Here is a 17780-nt window from a genome sequence, read left to right as displayed (position 1 = left end):
GAGACATTTTATATATTTTTTCACAGTCAAAATCAATAATGCATACTCTGAGATCAAATACAAAGCTATGAACTTGCAAAGGGGGCAGTTTTACTTTTAAATTCTTAAAATGTAATATCAAGCGAGATCATCAAGAAAGAAAGTCTTTTGTTTAGAAAGACTTTTTTCTGATCCATGCCTTCATTCTAAAAATACATTGTCCAGGTGCAGTGTATAGCAACAGAAATCACTGGACATTTTGCTGCTTGGTAACATGCCCATTTGGGAAAGTATTTTAAAGCAAATTAATGCCTAACATTAAGAGAAATTATTGCTAAGTCTGAAGTGTGATTATTGTTTGTATTATGATAGCATGTAGAAGACACCAATCAGGATCAGGGCCCCATTGCACTGTACAAACATACAGTAAAAGACATTCTCTGCCCCCACAAGCTTACACTCTAAGCAGACAAGACAGAGGCCTGGCGGAAGAAGAGGCAAAGTGACTTGCCCTAGGTCATAAGATAAGTCAGTGGCAGAGCCAGGAAGAGAACCAGGCCTCCTGAGTCCCAGACCTATGCACAATCCATGAGACCATGCTGCCTAGAATAGCATGTGCAGGTGGGCGCCCATGTGCATAGCAGGTCATACATTAGCTTGATCTACACACTTATGCATCCCTAAAAAACCACGGCCAGGAAACTGCAGGACAGGCATTGTCTACCCTGATCCTAGCTCCACTCCAATCCTGATTAAAGCTGAGTGATGTCCTTGGATGGGGTTCTAAGGACTGGGCTAGAGTTCACACGTTCCACTACATCCCTGTTCTGGCTACTCAGGGGGGACAGTTCACATGACTGTGGGCAACCAGGATAGGATTCATGCAGCACTAGCACTCACTTGTGGGGAGTGCACCTGCCAGTTTCATGCCTGGAGCTAGAATTTAGCCTAACAACAAACACATTAAAAAGGTTCAGAAACCAAAGAAGAGGAATTATGAGTGGTGGCCGTCTCTTTAGAGTTAGGGCTGTGACTAACTTTCCATTATAAGCTTAATTTTGTCCCACCTCTAACTTTGCCAAAATTTAACTAATCTATTTTTTTACGTTAGGAGGAATAATTTTATAGCCATTTGTTGAGTCCATACCTTGGGTCATAACCTCAGACCTGCCTTCAGCCAATAAGTGAAGGCACATCTCCAAATGGTTTCTTTGAGGTTGGAGAGCAACCTTCCTGTCCGGTCAGCACCAGTTAGGATGGTTTGAGCTCACAGGTTAAGTGGATCCAGAGCATTCCCTGCGGGGCATCGAAGGACCAATATTGTCCTTTCAGCGACCACTCTCAATGCTTTGGTAAGGCTCTGTGATGATCTTTTGTCCTCAGCTGAGATTATGATGGTTCTTTCCCCCAGTTTCATTGCCCTAGGTCAGACCCTGTTTTTCCAAATGACCTCTAACAAGAAGCAAGAGAAGAGGACAGTTGGAGTGTTGATGGTGGAAATCTCTGGTGAATCTGACCAACTGCAACAAAGATTTTTTTGTTTTATTTTTATGCTAGGGTTGTCTGGAAAACAAAAGGCAGTTTATTTGCCTATAGTACTTTACAGTCTCAACCAGCAGATGCTTTTTCAGATGGTTGCTAGTCTGTTTAATCCAGATTTTCTGTTTAGCAGCTGATTCAAAATTCTGCCATCCATTGCGAGGGAACATCAGATTAATTGGTGGATAAAATCATGGATATTCTCAGCAGCCTGGGGGCAGAGCAAGATCGTAAGGGGACAAATACTAAATCAGCCCTGCTAGACTTTCAGCTCGTCTCTTTCTTTTAGGGTTCAGAGGTGTCAAGAGCAGATTTTGTGCTTCAGCTGAACGTCCACCTTGCCTGGTGACAGCTAGTGGAGAGAAGCTGGGTCCAGTGTACGTGGAGCTGTCAGTCTCTCCCTGATGGAGGCATCTCTTAAGGAAGCTTTTATACATCCCCAAAACATATTACTGGACACTCTGCCAAGTGTCACCTATCTAATCTTTCATTTCTGGGTAAGCTTATTGAAAAGAGCGTGGTGAGAATCTCCAGAGTCTCTAGTTATCTCCCTGGCCCTTGTGTATGTCCTGGCAACTACACTGGTAGATCTCATCTTAGCAACAAATGAAGATGTATTATGGCACCCAAAGGAGATGGAAAGCAGGCTTAAACAGCCAGCTCAGGATTCCCCTTGCATATGAGAATCTGTAGACAACAAACTGATAGTCATCATTTGTTCCTGGCCCTTGTGGTATAGAAGATGGATGTTCTGGGGCTTTGACAGGAGTGGGCTAGATTGCACTGACCTCTGATCATCCTGGACCAGGAGAAGGGCTCTTAGGGGACCACTGCATCAGGGGTAATTTAAAGCAGTCCCGAGGCTGCTCTAATTTGTGCCAGTGGGTTAACTAGTCCCAGTTGCCCCTAGAACTGGTAGAATGCAAAGGTGGTACAATGCAAGCTCAGCCACAAACCCCATGCGGGGTGACCCAAGGATCTGGTCCTGATACTTTGTGTTACTCTGGAGGCCCAAGAAAGATACAATCTTTTGCAGTTATAAAGCCAATGAGAGGTGTTAGGTGTCCAATTCTCTGTCCCTATTAATAAGTATGTAGTTCTACATATTTTCCCGTACAATGCTAATGTTCGATCACGTTGCATGGCATAGTGCATATACTGCAGAAGTTGTTTAATGTTATTCATAGAACAGTAAACAATTCCTCCTCATCCAAACCTAACAAAAACAGAAGATAAAGCGTGATAGAAGGCTAATGTTTGTAATGCTGGTAGGGAGATTAGGAAGAAAACTGCTTTGAACTGGCAGTCCCAAAGACCAGTTAAAACACATAAGCCACTCATGTTCACTGAAGGTCATATTGTCAATTCTCAGAAGCAAGAAGGTGGATGCTGGATGTTCCAGGAGGTGTCAAGGTTCTTTTAATAACACTGGGATTAACTATTATCTGGAGCACAAATAGGAGAAAATTACCCTCTGTGCAGTCGTATGGATTCCTTTCCTCTCCCTTATCACCACCACTGAAAGAAAGAACAGGTGCCAAATCTTGAGATATAGCCCAAGTCTCGCAATAGTGGTATTATCCTTAAAGCCCCAGCTCTTGGAGCTCTGTGAGAAACCAGCATTTATTATTTATATAAATAACTTTCTAGTCCTCATGATTTCCAAGAAAAGCTTGAAAATGTAACCCGCCAAGGACCAAAAACCAGAATGTTAATAAATTCAACCCTACATTTATTATTTTTCAAATCTCATGATTTGGGGACAGGGGGTAAGGGGGTGGGTCTGATTCTGATTGAGCACTTGGATTGGCCATAGTAGAGACTACTCCTCCGCCTGCCCAGAATGGCTCTTGAATCTCAATTCATGCAATGACTGCTCTCAGAGTGTTAGGTAAATAAGCCAGAGAAAGCACCATTAATGCACTAAGATGCTTCCCTATTACCCGGTTTTGGGGGTGGGGGGAAAAGGCTCATTTTTAATGCAGTGTTTTATACTTCAGCCCTGGGCTCACATTTTCAAGGGCACCTAAAGGAGTTAGGCACTAAAAGTCAATGGGAGTTGGGTGCCCTAGCCTTCATAAGCCACATCTCAGCCTTCTCAGTTAGATGCCTCAGGAACCCCCATCACAGGTGCTGGGGAGGAGCTAATGTGCTGGCTCGCTGGGAGAGGCCCAGACAGGACCAATATTAACCTGGCTGAAAACAAAAATACATCTGTTTCAAAGTGTCTGAGGAAAATATTTCAGTGAAAAACCAAAACCTGAAAATTATTTCAGTGTTTAAAAATTTTCATCAAAAAGGGTTTTCAGTGACAACTGAAAACTTCCAGAAACCAATAACTGATTTTTCTTTATTACCAAAACCAACATTTTCTACCCAAACTTTTCAGATTTTCATCAAAAAATGGAAAATTTTAAACCAAAAATGACTTATTTTGACTGAAAAGCTATTTTTCATAAAAAAATGGTTAACCAGCTCTGAGCTCTGTATAAAACACCTTTATCAGGGCAATTGGCAACAGGATTGTGAGCTCCTGATACAGCACAATGCATGTGAGGATTGAGTCCACGCCACACTGGTGGCTGGTGAATATTAAAGTGCACAAAATAAAATGAGTAGGATTTCCACGCACTGTGAATGCTGGAAAAGGAGCGAGAGTTATGCCTACAAAAAATAATTGTCTGAGCTGTTTCTATAAGAGGCACTCCTCTCCTCATCTTCTGTGCTATAAAAGGAAAATAAAAAATACCAGGTTTACTGTATCCAACTGCTGGGTGGTATTTATTCATAGCTCCACTAGGGACCGTGGGACTAGTTGATCTCTGCAGTACTCATCTTCTCTGCACCTTGCTGGAAGTGCTGTCAGAATAAAAACCAGAGAGAGACAGCTGCCCTACCTTCTTCCTGCCCCTCTTCTGCCCTTTTGGGGTGGTTTGGGGAGAGAGGAAACAGCTCCTACACGCAGGGAAGCACAGGGGCCACGAGGGTGCCTGACACCATCTCCCCCAGCTCTGCACACCCATTCAGGAGCCAGGCACGGTGATTTATATAGCATCTACAGAGGTATCAAACTGGCATTTGGGGGCTATTGGTGGATAATAAGAAAGCCAAGATAGACAAGCTGAAGTGCTGAAGAAACCCAGCAGAGCATATTGAATCACTGAGGGGCTTTCAGGCAAAAAGGGCACAATATTAAACCTAAGCCCAGGATAAAAACAAACAGCTCGACAGAGCCTGACAGAGCACAGTGGGCCAGCCGCACACAGCAGCAGAATAAAGCCACAGCCGCAAAGGGGCCCGGTGCTCCAGGACCATGCAGCGTAGAGCGTCGAAAAGCACAACCATTTCACAGGGCTCACTGGCACTGCGAGGGATCGATGAAGAGTAACCGAAGCAAAGCACTGGCAGAGCAGCCATAGCTCCTTCTCACAAGCTGCAGTAGTGGCAACCGGTGATGCACAGTCTGTAACTGGGGCAGCTCACCCGGGGACAACACAGCCTGCAGGGAGAACGTGTTGTCAGCAAGGCGGTTTACGCTTTCTCCCTCACACTGCTGAGACTCATGGTGAGGATGGCGGCCTAGATTTTCAAATGTGGGTGCCAAAGGTTATGCTTCGGTCCATGGTTAGACACCTAAAACCAAGCCTGATTTTCAGAGATGGTGGGGACTCATGGCTTCCATTAAAGTCAGTGAGAATGAAGGGTGCTCAGCAACTTTGCAAGTAATTATTGTCTGAACTACAGCAGTGCCTTGAGCCCCAACTCCAGTCAGGGTCCCATTGTGCTAGGCCCTATACAGACACATTGTGAGAGTGTCCCTGCCCCAAGGGCTTACAATCTAAACAGAGAAAACAGGCAAAGGGTGAGCGGGGAAACTGAGGCACAGAGCAGTGAAGTAACTTGTCCAAATTCACCCAACAGGTCAGTGGGAGAACCCAAGTCCTCAGAGTCCCAATGCTGTGCCTGATGCAGTGGACATATTACCCCTCTAAAATCAGGTCCTTTTATTTAGTTAGCCTAACTAGGAATTTAGCTGACTAGCCTTTAGCCCCCCACAAGTAGAAACGTTGGCTGGTCTAGCAAAAGTACATTTTGAACTTTCTGTTTTCACTGCAGTATCTTTGCACCATTAAAATGAACGTCTATGGTGTGTGTCTCACTTGCTCTTAGAGAACTACAAAGCAAACAGGTGCTGGTTGACTGCCCCTCCACAAAATAAACCGGCGTGTTACATCTCATTTCTCTCTCACATCATGTCAGCTTTAGTGTGAGTGTTCCAAAACCAGCTACTGCTCACTCTCTCGCAAGATGTTCTCATGCATGAATACAAATGATGCTCTAACTAATGTTACTCAGACATGATGAGCTGGGACATGACTGGAATACCAACAAACTGCAGAAACCATCTAAATGGGAGAAGTCAAGAGGGACAAAGTACAGAGATTTAGAGCCAAACTATGCACACAAGTATGGCTCCTTTAAGTACACTGTGAAAAATGCTGCCTACAGAAATGTAGTATGACTTGGGCACTTCGGAGTCACTGCTTTGTTCTGCTGCAATTTTAAAAGCTACCTTATATCTCCACGTTTGCCTTGAAGCTCAAGTAGGTGCAACGGAGGATGTGGACATCGTGAAGATGGATAGGCTAAATTCAGAGTTGCACAAAAGTAGACTGTGAGAGTTGGTAATGGAGACATGCTAACAACCACAGAGTAGATATCTAGGCCACTAACATGAAATGAAATCATGAGGGTGAGAGAATTTTCATCAAGAACTCTTTGTTGGGAAATGTAGAGAGAAATCGAGGGGCTCAACATCAGATGGGCCAAAAGCCAGAAAATGTATCTGCTAAGGTAGCCCCCATGTGTGCACATCATGAAAGAGTGTCTGACACTACTGCTTCATTCATTGCACTCGCTGGACAGTGGGGGACAACATTTCATTTTGAAGACTGGGGTTGTCAAAGGAATGTAAGACACGCCATGCCCAGTGACTTCCAATGGCCTGACCAACTTAGGCTCCTCTGAAAATCCCAACCTAAATGACGTATTAAAGCAAGCCAAGGAGAGTGTATATAGCACTGCTCTCTGCCCGTCAGACTGCACACATGTTCCAGTATTTCTGCTTTATGGAAACTAAGGGCCATATCTTCAGCTGCTGTAAGTCAGCATAGCTACACTGACCTCAGAGAGCTACATATCTGGTCCAGGTTACTTATTTTTAAATCAAATACATCCTCATTTTAAAATATATTCTGTTTATCCTGACTGTTCAAAGAGTGCATCTCTGCCTAATTCACTCCATCGCCCTGCACACATGAGGAGGAGAAAAGAAACAACCCGCACATGAGAGATGATAGTTACATGGCTTAATACACTAGTGGAAGGCACTCAGATACTATGATGATAAGGACCATGTAAGAATCCATGTAGAATGGAAATAGAACGTTATCCTACCTGGAGGACCAGATTTTGCTGCCTTCACAGGAACCGGCCTCATTTACTGTGCATTGTCCTGCCTATGCACGAAGTACGGCAAGGGTTCTGCAAAAATAATGGTATATGAGCATGTCATTATAAACGATATCATAAGCCCCGATCCTGCTATCAGATCCTCGGGGCTCGACTCCTGTATCTCTGCATAGTTCTACTGGATTTAATCGGACTCCACGTAGACACAAGGGCCAGCTTATTTTCTTTTTTGTATTTATACATTTTTATTAATTTTTCCAAACATAACAAAATACCAGATTCATTATAATACATCAAGTAAGTAAAGAGGGTTAGACTAAAGAGAGGGGAAGCGAAGCACCATATCTACTGTCGGGATCTACATTAATTGTAGCCCTCTAATGATTCAGCCCAAATTGGTTTGTTTTTCAGGCATTCCCCTTCTGCAGAAGGCCAGTCGTTGATTAGCTGCAAGGACAGCCCTATCACTGAGCCAGGCATCAGTGTTTGGAGGGGATCCACTTTTCCTTTTGTGCAGGATTAAATTGTTAGTGACTGAAACTGCAGGTTGGAACCATGCCACCCTGTGACCAGGTAACCTCTGGCTATCAGGAGTCTACCAAAGAATGAACTGAAAGTGGAGGGCTCTAGTTGAGCATCCAGTATCAAACGGGTCCTTTGACCCACCTCATACCAGATATTCTTGACATAGGGGTGCTCCCAAAACACGTGAGCTAATGGAGCCATCAGGGAGTTCCAGTTCCAGCAGCGCTCAGCATTTATGAACCCCAACACCATTAGCCTTCGTGGGGACCAGTATATTTAAAAAAAAAAAAAAAAGTCTTTTGGTGACTATGCCATCACCCGAGATTGAGAGTTGATGTTTTAACATTAGGTACAATTGTAGTCCCTTGGGTTTACAAGGGCTGTGGATCCAAATCTCTATTCCAAGCAACCAAATGGCTTGCTTGTACCTCACCTCAAGATTGGGATCATAAAGTTTCTGCACCAGGGGCATAGGTCTGGTTCAGGAGGGCTCATCTGCATACCCATTAAAGGCCAAATCCAGATCCTATTGAAATTAACGACACCACTCACATTGTCTTGACGGGGATCAGATTTTAGCCCTAAAGAGGAGAAGTGCTTCAATGGAGCACGGCTACATTGAGGCACCAGACTAGCAAAACACCCAAGCACATGCTTAACTTTAAGCACGTGAGACATCCCAGCGAGACCCCACTTCACTGAGGCCTCAGTGCACAACGTCACTCCCAGAAGATGGCCATGGCGCTGATCCTGCATTGGTGTCGCTAGAGCACATTCCCTCTGAAGTTAACAGGGCTCAGCTGGACACAGGGATCTGTAATAATGGATCCCAATGCATGATTGGTGCCCAAATGATGGGCTTGACAGACAAGGGAGGTTAAAACACATCACAGCAAAGAGTAGCAGCAACAGGACTCTGGTTATGGGACTACAATAATGCAGCGACTCCTCTTGTACATGTGTCTAGATGGCTGTAGTTTTTTAATGGAAGTATGAACACATTCATTTTTGTGTTGGAAATGCTGCAGAAGTGAGTTTTGAAGCACAACCAGAATGAAGTGAGATTTTTGCAAGGATCAAGGATATGATACAGGCCTTTGATTCTGCAATCATTATGATGCAGATCTGTGCATATGTCCTGTTAAGGCTCATCTTGAAAGTGCTACAGAGATAATAAATTAGGGGAAGAAGACGACATTTATATATTCCCTATTGAGCAGCTCACTCTGTGAAAGTTAGTGCTACAGAGAATACAGAAGCATTCACCAATCTGAAGAAAAATGCTGTAGGATGAGAATTTTCATAACCAGCCCACTAGTTGCCTATAAATAGTGGCAAAAAAACCCAACAGATTTTAAGCATTTAGAAAAGACTGCCATTTAGAAATGCTCTACAGCATTTTATAAGCAGGTGAACTACTTTCAAAACCTTGATTTGAATTGTTGTCTTGAACTAAACAATTAAAAGTAGTGTGTTTAGCAAGCAGAATTACCTACAGTTCCCTGTTTTCCTCTACTGACAGCTTAGAGGAGCTATAAAGAATGTTACTGATTAACCATAATACAGGGTGGTAGGTTACATGAATTTAAGGCCACGGGATAGGATGTTAACTCCATAGGCAGATGACTGGACTCTAGCAATGGGCCTGAGAAAGTGGCTTCATCTCTTCCGAGCCCACTGATCAACTCCTGCCACCCATTCTGGCCTGCCCCCTCAAACACCCTTCTATTTTAGCCTATTCAGGTCCTCCTCAATAGTTTGCAGGGGGTGTGCATAGGCCCCTGGTATACCTACTTCGACTACTAATCCCTATAGAGGGGAGCCACAGAACTCAACTGGTACATCAGGCCCACAAGAAGCATGACACACCACTCTGTATTTAATCTTCACTCAACTCCTGTAAAGGTAGAGAAGCACTGGCATTTAGCACTGCTTTGAGAACTGCACCTCACAAATGCCTTGGCAGTTCGTGAGAAGCACATGGGGTGCTGTTCACCCCTTTGCTGAAGGCCAGGGCAATACCTAGAATTCCACCCTTCGTTAGGAAGGCAGATACACATTTCACTCTCACCCAGTTAAATTTACCTTAGATCTGATGGCAACATATCCTGAATACATTCACATCATCTAGATGTCTACTGGCTGACTTTCCTATTTCTGCTTTAGATCTACTTTAAAAACAACCATGGTGTACAGATGATACATAAACAAAGGTTCATTTTTTAATCTCTGTATCAAATTAATAAAGGAGCAGCAAATAAGTCCAAAATGCAAAAACTAACATCCCCTCTATCCAATCAATAAGCAGTAGGTATAAAATATACCAGAAATATAAAAAAATGCATATGGCATACACAAACTAAACAACAAACTAAAAAAAGGAACCAAAATATTTCCAGTTTTGTCTGGAAAGATACCACAGATTTCATCAGGCTAATGGAAGAGGAAGAGTTTTCCCTTCCCTAGTCACAGGTTTGTCACGGAGAGGGCCTTCCTTGTGTCCTTTCAACAATGTACTTATTCATGAGCAACAATTTTACCCCACTGAACTAAGGTTCCAGTCCAGCAATGCATGTAAGCCCATGTTTAATAACTTTAATCACGTGAGGGATCTCACTGTCTTCAGCTAGGAGACCAGGAGGCTTATGCACAGTTTTGCTGAATCAGGGCATAGGTTAACATAACAGGAGACAAAGATTAGACCAGCTGCATATATTCTCTACAGATCTACATACCAAGAATAAAATTCTCCCACTTCTCAGCTTTTGAAATTGCCACTGACTGACCAGATTTCCGGTTTTCTCTATGTGAAGGGTGGTGTTTGGCATTTTTTTCTGACTCTGTATGTCTAGCACAATGGGATCTCAATGGGATCACGTCTAGATCTCAGTGGTGGGGCCTCGAGGCCCTGATGTACTACAAATAAATAGATCAGAAGCCAGGTCCTCAGCTGGTGCAAGTCAGTGTGGTTCAGTTAATGTCCATGGAGCTATGCCAACTGACACCAACTGAGGATCTGGCCCAATACTACTCAATTCAATGCACTGTTATTCATCATCCACAACTATCACTCACCAGCCATCCCTCAGAGAAGACCATCTATCGCACAAACGAACACGCATCTCCAGGTCAGGACTGAAACCAGACTGGGAGATGTTCATGAGATCGCTTGTTGTCCAGATGCCCAACCACTTCCCCCACCAGCTGCTCAAACACCTTCCCCACAGAAGGAAGACTGGAGAACTAGAGCTAGTTCAGAGAACAGTGATGAGAATGATCAAAGGCCTGAAAAATTCTCATTTAAAGATCGGAGTGGTTACATTTGAAAGGACACAAATAAGAGGGGACATACATCTCTTTGGTAGATTTCATCTTGGCTGGCACCCTACTTTCTATCAATGAGTTATTAATCATAAAATTCACCCAATGGGAGAATGCCTTGCCAGTGGCTATTATAGGTCATGACTGACTGTCTCAGCCAGCACTGAGAACCTGACCCCTTCCAGAGCCAAGCTGCATTATGGGGAGAGAGAAAAATGCCTTTTGAATGTCACAATTGCATTGTAGAATTCAGAAACTCAGTGTGTTGTGTTCCCTCGTTCCTAATTAAGCCACAGTTGTATGTTCTACTGCCTGGTAATTGACAGAAATTATGCTTACTGAGTCAAGGGCCATGCAGATCAACAGGTGTCAGGCCAATTATCAGGAAGGCAACCTCACTTACAAAAAGTCACCCTTGCTTTCATAACGTGTTTGATAAAACATTGAACACAATTTAGAACACAGCTATTATTTTGAAACACCTACTCTAACCCACAAGGAACAGAATGAATGCAACAGAAAAGAGAAAACAGCAATCAGTATACAAATGGGAATGTATCAGGTGGCTTCTGACATGAACTAATGCCTGCTGGGAATGCATGCTGACTGGTTCCAGTAATCCAAGTGTTTTCTAGCAACATTTGAATGTTGCAAGCCCAGCCACATGACACTACACCATCATATTTTATAAATACATAATGTTTTCATATTTTAACCCCTGCAGCAGATACTGTATTATTAAAAAAAAATCACTTAAGTGATGTGTAGTGTCTTTCCTGACCATAGGCTTATCAGGAAATTTAGAGTTTAGAAACCTCTAGTATATAGGTGACATCGGACACATGTGTTTAAGAGGCTCTTTACAAGTCCCTTGCCACATGGTCCATTGAAGAGGGTACTAGTCTGGGATTCACTACTCATCTATTGACCGGCTGGGTGATCTTGGAGTGACTTGCTCATCTCTCTGTGCTTACATTTCTCCTTGGTCTGTCTTGTCTACTTACCCTGCAAGCTCTTCAGGGCAAAGAGCTGTGTGTTTGTACACAATGGAGACCACATCTCCACTGAGGCCTCTTGGAGTAGCACTACTGTAATAAAATGTCACCATTTTCTTTATTCTGCTAATCTTGTTTGGAGAGAAGAAAGACTGTTATGACCATGTACAAAATTGGCCATTCTTTCTATTCCAAATATCTGAATACGTCTGTGCATGTATTCAGAGTTATAGCTGATTAATTCAGTGACAAAAGTAAGTTTTTACTACCTTCTACTCCTATTAGCTTGGCCAAGCCAAAATAACTATGGGAGACGGACAGAATCCAGCTCCAGTTCACACATCATCAACGGGATTGTTAAATAAGTTCCGGTTGCAGAGCCAAACTCCACAGGTGTAATCGCAAATTCACAGGCATAACTGTGGGTGGATTTTAGCTAGCAAGATCTTTATTAGTGAAATCATGCATGAGCCACAAAGAACACAGCTTGGCTTTCAGATCCCGGGGTCTGCATTTGCAAGGATGAAGGTTAGAGGGGAAAAAATTGTAGCTGTTAATTAAGCAAATTTGCTCTGCAAGTCACTGTGTGGGGGGAGGTCTGTCTCTCAGTGCAGTTTGTGTAGTTTTCAGAATTGAACTGCACTGTAAGCAACTTGTTATGCTCCAGTACAATCTGTCACAATACTGCCTTATTTAAAATTGATCGTTTATATTTGTCTTACCATAGTGCCTAGGAGTCCTGGTCACAGACCAGGTACAAACGCAGAACAGATCTGCACCGATGTTTACACAAATAAAAACCTTGCTAGCAAAGTCTAAGTGACATATTAATTGAAACACTGCATTATTAAAATGTGTTAAAATGATTTTTTTTTTAAGCTAGTGTGTGCTATGCTATATGCTGTAGCTTCCTACAGGGAAGAGGAATTAGATCCTCAATTCACCATTGTTATTTCAATTTAATGCCAGTGTTAGCTCCACTGATTTCAATGGAGATACACCAACATAAATCTGGAGTAATGAAATGGTGAATCAGATCCTATCTATTTATTTAGATAAATAACTTTAAATTTTAAATAGTCATTACATTTCAAGCCACTGACTAACAGACTAATAAAAAATAAGGTTTTCCAAACAGGAATCGATCCTGGAATCTCCCAAATGAACTCCGATATAGAGAGCCAGTTTATCAGCAGGTGTAAATCAGCAGAGCGCCATTGATGTTAATGTTGATTTACACCATCTGAAGATTTGGCTGTGAATCTTCTAAGATTTCTCTACAGTTTTAACATTGGTGGGGCAGCTTCTTACCCTCTAGCCCCCACAAGGCAGGATGAGACGGAAGACAATGCACAAGGCAGAGGAGTGGGAGGACATGATAAAATAATCAGTGCTTAACTTGCTTTTAAAAAGCTCCACACAGGAGTGGGTGTGTTTACTTAGCCCTCGTCTGCATGGGAAGTTTGCACCAGTTTTAACTTGCACTGGTTTAACAACCAATTTAGTGCAGACTCCTCTGTGGACATACTTCCTTCAGTTGAAGAGTGGCTTACTGCAGTTTAGCTAAACCAGTTGACTGAATCTACTTTAGTTTCAATTCACACTTTCGGTTAAACTGGCACAACTTTCCCATATAGACAAGGCCCTGATCTGGGTGGGGAAGGATTGTTTGTTTTATTTCCCATTCTGTATTAGTCCTGTTATCTTGTATGACAAATAAGTAGTACTGGCTTATAATCAGCTGATTGAAGCATGCCTACCATTGATCAGCTGAAATGGAAAATCAGGGGTTTGAGTTATTGTCCCAGAATCGATACTGAAATAGCTAGCACGTGAAAGAAGATTCATGCATGGAAAAATAGTGGAGTGGCAAAAGATTCCTTCTTCCTGCAGCTTCTCACTGCAGCATTATGTGCATCTGCATTTTGGGCTATTTTTCTTTGCGAACTTGTTCACATCAGAGCTGTACCAGCTGTTTCTGCTGAAGAGGCCACAAGAGCCACATTGAATCTGCATTTCTAGCACACTCCACCAAAAACTCCCTCAAAGGTTTAGATTAATGCTCCGCAACAAAAAGATAGCTTACTGCTGAGCAGCAAAAGAACAGTTCATTGGGGATTTGGCTTGGTTTCCATTCCCTTTTGTTGTCTCTTCCTCTACAGAGTTGGTAAGAATGCTTTGCTGAGTTGTCCCCATACTACAACACCTCACTGGTGGATTTGGATGATAAGGGGACTATTTTAATGTGGTTCTCAGCTGAAGACTGCCATTAATGTTCCCAATCCTCTCATCTGACTTCAATTATCTCATGATTTTTTGTATTATGGTAGCATGCAAAGGCTCTATGGCCAGGGCACTGCAAGACATAGTGAGTCAGTCCCAGCCCTGAACACTTTATAATCTAAATTGACCAAGGATGGAAGAAAACAAGCAGTTTTATCCCCACTTTACAAATGGGAAACTGAGGCACGGAGCTGTTAAGTGACTTGGTCAGAATGACATTGGAAATCTCTGCCAGAACCAGATTTTCAGAATCCCGGTCCAGTTCCTTGAGTGTAAAATCATACTTCCTGGAATTACATATGTTTAGAAGTATTTAGGAGACCAGCATATAATTAGCAAGGCCTCAACACTGCATGGAGATGTGTGTGAGTGCAGCAGTCTGTCCATACAGATCAAAATGCAGGATTTGGTCCTAAGTCCATTTCGCCCTTGCTGAACAGGTCTCTTGATAAATATCATTAAATGAGCCATTTTGTTGCGGGTGGTCGGGGGAGAGTGAGATTTAAAAAGTTAAGAGCATACAGTCAGAAAATGGATCTTTTAAATTAGAACTCTTCAAAAAATAAATAAATAAATAAAGTTGATGGTATTCCCTTAAGTCAGCAAGCAGGAAACACCTTGTTGTTGTTGAGTAGTTTTACCCCCAGGAGAAAAAGGAACTTCGCCTACCTGGGCAATAGCTACAAGGGAGATCTCGGTTATTGCTAGGCCCATCAGTTAATGCATATATCTAGAGGTGCATGGAGACACTTTTCTGGCTATTCATGGTTTACTCTGTGTTTTCTCTCTGTCAATCATCTTTGGCAACTGTGTTGCATCCCTCAGTAGGATCCACTTGATTGACAAGCAAGCAGATCCCATCACAAATGGCAAGAGTCAAGGTAAAAAAGTAAACGCCATAATATCCAAATGCTGTGCGTAGTTACAAAACAACCAACTAAATAACCCCACAGCTGGTGGAAAACTCTCGCCTAACATTAAAGTTAAACAAGAGTATCTCAAGATACATGTACATAGATAAATTCAGGTTTCCTACAAATGCAGAACTTTATAAATTTTGCAGACCTCAACATCTTCCAGACAAATTCTACTTTATAATCTCAAATTGCATTTTGCTGGAGGAAGCAAGTTTTTGAAATTTAATAACTTTAATTTAGTACCTTTAATAGCTTTTGTATCACTAAAATCTCCTACTTCACAATTAGTATAATTTTTCTAGACAATGCATGTTCATTAAAATATCCTGTACAGCAATTAATCCTGTTACTGGAAAAGAGTTGTTAATTAACATGACATTTCAGAGAACGCAGTTCTAATACCCAGTCACTGGCACACTCAAACAAGCTTTTAGATTCTTTGAAAATGTTGATCCTTCCAGTTACCAGTGCAGAATGCAATTTTTTTAAATAATGAGGTTGTGTGTCTTGCTTATGCAATTTTGCATTTTATTTTATTTATTTTTTCATTATAAAAAAAGGACTTCTCTTTTACAGAAGAAAAGATACTTTTTAATGAGCTCCTAGCCTGTGGGAAAAATAGTTCTCTAGAGACTGTCAGACTCTGACAGAAGATGTAATTAATTTAAACAAAATTTAAAAAATATAAGTTGAAGATAGGTCTCTAATGAGAGCTTAAAAGTCTCAAACCTAAATTTGTTTTTCAAATGGGTTTTTCTTTAGTTTTCCAAAATATTTTTATGTCAAATGTCTTCACTGAGTGGAATGGTGATACACTGAGGACAACAACCAATCTTCTTCCAAAAGTAGCAGCGTACGTTACCGCCCTGTAAGCGCACAGCCTCCTCCCCCAGTGCACCCCTTGTCCCTGGATGCAGCATTGCATGGACCTTCGTTTCTCACACACCTCCAGGAGCTACTTCCTTAGCCAGCAAGGGCCAGTCCCAGCCAGCATCATCTCCCAACCCTCTCTCTAGGTCTTCTCTGGCTCAGTGCTCCCATCTAGCCACGATAGTTCACTCCCCTTCTAGGTTAACAAAAAGGTCCAACTCCAAGGGCACAAACAACGTCCAAACTCATGGCACATCTGCCCCCCTCAGGCTTGAGTGAAATCCTCTGCTTCCTGGTCCTGCAGAGAGTCCCTACAACTGCTTTTCCCCAACAGGAGTCCCCCGCTGCTTCCCTTTGCCAGGGACTCCAGCAGTTTACCTCTGGGAATCTCTCCTTCTAGGCCTTACCTCAGGGCTCCCTAAGAGCACATACTCCGTTCCCTGGGGTTTGGTCTCCTGTCGTAGGCCCTTACTCAAGTGTCCCCTCCTACTCTGCTCTCTGGGGGGCTCAGTCCAGCTTCAACAGGAAAGCCCCTTGTCGTTTTCTCCAGGCTCCTGCCCTGTGTTCCCAGCTCCACTGAAGCAGTGCTCTCGGGGCCTCCACACCACAGCTGCCATCAGTCTTTCTAATTAAGCCCTACTACAGCCAGCTGGGATCACTAATGAGCCTTATACACCAGCTCATCAGCAGTGAGACTGAGGCAGAGCTGCTCAGTCATGGGCAAGATTGAGCCCAGCTTGCCTCAAAGGGTCTGCCAGCCTGCCCTGACTCTCCCATAGCACCTCTAGCCCAAGGCACCGTATGTTCAGAGACAGGGCAGAGCCACATACACAGGTAAGTAGCTTATACCACCTGTGTGTGCCAGGGTGTCTATATGATATGCAAAGCAACACGTTTGGCACGCAGGTAGACAGTCTCTGTAACACTAAGCCAATCTGACTTTAGAAACTCGGTTTGATCACCTAAAGCAAGTGAATAACTGAGAAAGCGCTTGCCATCTGGAAAAGGTGTAATCCTGTATTGTCCATTACTAAGGAGTGCAGACATCATGAAATCTTGTTAATCTCTTTTTTCCACCTGACTCCTCTCTAAAGTGCCTCTGTTGTTCTCAGTCAAGTATTCTATGTATGCATTCTGGCTCTGTTCCATCAGCGTTAGATACTAGAGACACATCAGTGGTAGGGTTGATCATGTGACAGGACTCATCCCCAGGGCAAAAGAATGCAGGTGTGTGAAACAAGTCAGCATTCACCCACTTTAGGTCTTGTCTACACACAAAAATTGCACCGATTTAGCTACACTGATTTAGAAGCTGACCTGATTTAAATTGATGCAGCCCTTTCATGTAGACCCTCATTAATTTAAGAGGCCTAATATCAGTTCCTTACCAGCTGAAGCCAAAATCAATTTAAAGCACTCTTAAACCAGTTTAAGCATGTCCACATAAGGGGATTGCACAGATTTAATTACACTGGTCTCTAAATCAATTCAGTTAAATCAGTGAAATGTGTGTGCATAGACAAGACCTGAAATAATACGATATTTTCTGTTCTAAGTTCAGGGCCCAACTCAGGGCAGCTTACGCTGAATACTTGGCCATGTAAGTCAATGGGGGAAAGTGAGTGTCTTACCTGAGGCAAATGGAAGGTGGGATACCTTGAATATGAAAGACTGAGTGACTTTTTATGGCCTTCTTTGTGTGGGAGATCAGAGCAGAAGACCCCAGTGATCCCTTCTGGCTTTAAAATCTATGAATATAAAATTAATGTTGACTCCATTCAATGGGGTAGACCTTCAGGTGGCTTAAAACAGCAAAGCTTCTTTCAGTCAGTGGGGTTACACCAATGTACCGCAGCTGCAGAGCTCGCTGTATGTGCAA

General features: G+C 42.8%; 1 long non-coding RNA gene across 5 annotated transcripts in view; it reads right to left on the bottom strand.

Moving 5' to 3' along the window:
- Window positions 1–16521, bottom strand: part of LOC137156594 (uncharacterized) — a 66996-nt gene extending 50475 nt beyond the window's left edge. For all 5 annotated transcript variants that reach the window (XR_010920838.1, XR_010920839.1, XR_010920840.1 and 2 more), the window contains exons 1-2: window positions 16309–16521; window positions 6976–7062 (exon numbers count right to left, since the gene is read on the bottom strand). This is a non-coding gene — a long non-coding RNA (uncharacterized lncRNA). The remainder of the gene's footprint in view (window positions 1–6975; window positions 7063–16308) is intronic.
- Window positions 16522–17780: the final 1259 nt, after the last annotated feature.

This window comes from Emydura macquarii, unplaced genomic scaffold (assembly GCF_026122565.2).
Source record: "Emydura macquarii macquarii isolate MOO-44397 ecotype Brisbane River unplaced genomic scaffold, CSIRO-AGI_Emac_v2 contig_1451, whole genome shotgun sequence".
NCBI lineage: Eukaryota > Metazoa > Chordata > Testudines > Chelidae > Emydura > Emydura macquarii.
Note: the sequence above shows the minus strand (reverse complement) of the source record. Positions and strands in the feature narration are given on the sequence as shown.